This window comes from Aplysia californica, unplaced genomic scaffold (assembly GCF_000002075.1).
Source record: "Aplysia californica isolate F4 #8 unplaced genomic scaffold, AplCal3.0 scaffold03571, whole genome shotgun sequence".
Classification (NCBI taxonomy): Eukaryota; Metazoa; Mollusca; class Gastropoda; order Aplysiida; family Aplysiidae; genus Aplysia; species Aplysia californica.
The window spans coordinates 1-2,180 of record NW_004800841.1 but is presented as its reverse complement, the minus strand read 5'-3'; the positions used below and the strand labels follow the sequence as shown (position 1 = coordinate 2,180).

Genomic DNA, 2,180 nt, shown 5'->3' with positions numbered 1-2,180 from the left:
TTGAGGACGAAGTGGCTGCTTATGATTCCCCTCCACTTTCAGTGCTGAGAGAGACAACACATTGTCTTATTTCACTTCACTTTCAGTGTTATTATCTAATTCTCTTCACTTTCAGTGTTATTTTCTAATTCTTTTCACTTTCAGTGTTATTATCCGATTCTTTGCACTTTCAGTGTTACTATCCAATTCTCTGCACTTTCAGTGTTATTGTCCGATTCTATCTAATTCTCATTGTTTTTCTGTTCAGTTTCTATGTCACTGTCTGATTCTCTTCAGTTTCAGTATTGAGAGAGAGACAACACATTGTTCTTCACATCCTCCTTTCTGGTTGTAATTTTTTCTTCGTTTTTTTCTCTCCAGGCCCGGGGGCATGAAGTTTGAAAAAGCGAAAGAATGGAGGATTGCGGTGGTAAATGTGCAGTGGCTGTCTGACCTTGTCCTCGGACACATGGACGCTCTTCGACTACCTGTTCACGTGCGCTATCTTCAAGTTGGTCAGGGGAGGGAGTTCTATATGGACCTCACTAGAGTTACACATTTGATGGGTAAGTAAATTGATGTCGATAAAATTATAGTTGTACTAGCTGGGTACCCCGTTCAATGAATGGACTGAAAAGAATCGATCGTTAAGTCATTGTTGGACCAGTGCGCACTGCGTGTGAACGGAAGTCTCACTTGTTTACAATGGCGTTGTAGAAGACAGACTTTCTCAGAACTAGATCTAAACGAAACTAATGAAAAACTTAATATTAAACCACAGTGACTTCAGGCTCCTTAATATAACTGCGCACCCTTTAAATGATTCTGAACCACCGTTAATTTTTTCAAATTAGAAAGATAAGTGATTTGGAAGTTTTAGACGACCAAAGTGACGAACTTTCACAAATATGATATATATTTATAGATATATGTTTTACACCACCATTGACACAAGGTGACAATTTAGATCATTTAATTTCTTGGGTTCTTATAACGGTTTATGCTTATGCTACCATTGACAGATTGTAGATAATACAAGGAGTAAAATACTCTGCTGCGCTATGAAAAAAAAAAGAAATCATCTTATTTATTTTCTGTTCAACTGGCTTTGGTGGGCTTATGTGTTTGATATATCCTTATTTTCTGTGTATGGTTAGGTCGAATATGTTCATTTCTTTGGGTTTTTAAATTTTGTTTTGGATTACATATATAATATATGCAACATAATCAAGCAACTATTTTTTACTTCTGTGCAACTCCTCATGTCAGAAAAAAAAAAGTTTAATTTTAGTCATAAATGCACTGTTAACTGCATATCATTTTTGTTTTAGTCCTTGGTTTGCCTGTTTTCTGTATGTGATGTGTGGCATATTGATAAAATCTGGGAATGGAAATAGCGACTTAAAATCGAATTAGGGATCAAAATTGTAGGTTTTCAACTATAGCCATTTTTTCAAGTTTATTAACATGTCTTCTATCATTTCATACTACTAAATTGTGCAAAATTCTCCTACTATACATTTGACATACCTTTTTCCTTAGGACCAAAATCTGAGAAAGACCTAATTTTGTCAGCATACATCCCATATCATAAAATGCTAAATACTTTATTATACAGCAAATTTTATTTTTGAATGTTTTTTTTTTTTAACTAGGTGGATGGAAGAGCCCAATAAAAATCACGAAGGAAACTTGGAAGGTTTGTTCATGTTTTTTTTCTCTTACTGTTTAGCCAAGCCAGTGAAATATTGACAGCATTTTTATACGGCTAGGCACTGTGTGAACCGAGGTCTTTAGGTCTCACTATTGAAGGTGATTTTATTTTGCAAGGTGTCCATGTGCCAGTGTGTCTATGTTTATCGTTATAGTGACTCATCTCTTATCTCCTCTTTGAGTTTGACATTCGTTCATGGAATGTGGCAATTTTTAAGAGTCTGACACCGACAATATGGTTAAGGTTAGTCTTCCCATTTGTCTATATGTGTTCCCATTTCAGAAGTATGGTTGTGCTAGATTCCAGTCAAGATAATCATCTCTTCCCGCTTCTGTTTTATTGTGTAAATGTTTCCCTTCTATTTCAGAAGTGCAGTCCAACGGTCATCTCTGCCTCGGGACAAGAAAACACATGCACCAATGGTCCCTCTCCTCCCAAGAGGCAGAAGTAAGCTATCATCTCTCTCTCTCTCTCTCTCTCTCTCTCT

The 2,180-nt window shown here is 36.2% G+C and overlaps 1 long non-coding RNA gene across 1 annotated transcript; it reads left to right on the top strand.

Annotated features, from left to right (window-relative positions):
* The first annotated feature begins 497 nt into the window (after positions 1-497).
* Positions 498-2,115, top strand: LOC101852452. Its single transcript, XR_221310.3, has 3 exons — positions 498-545; positions 1,635-1,678; positions 2,061-2,115. It is a non-coding gene; the product is annotated as an uncharacterized LOC101852452 (long non-coding RNA).
* The last annotated feature ends 65 nt before the right edge of the window (positions 2,116-2,180 follow it).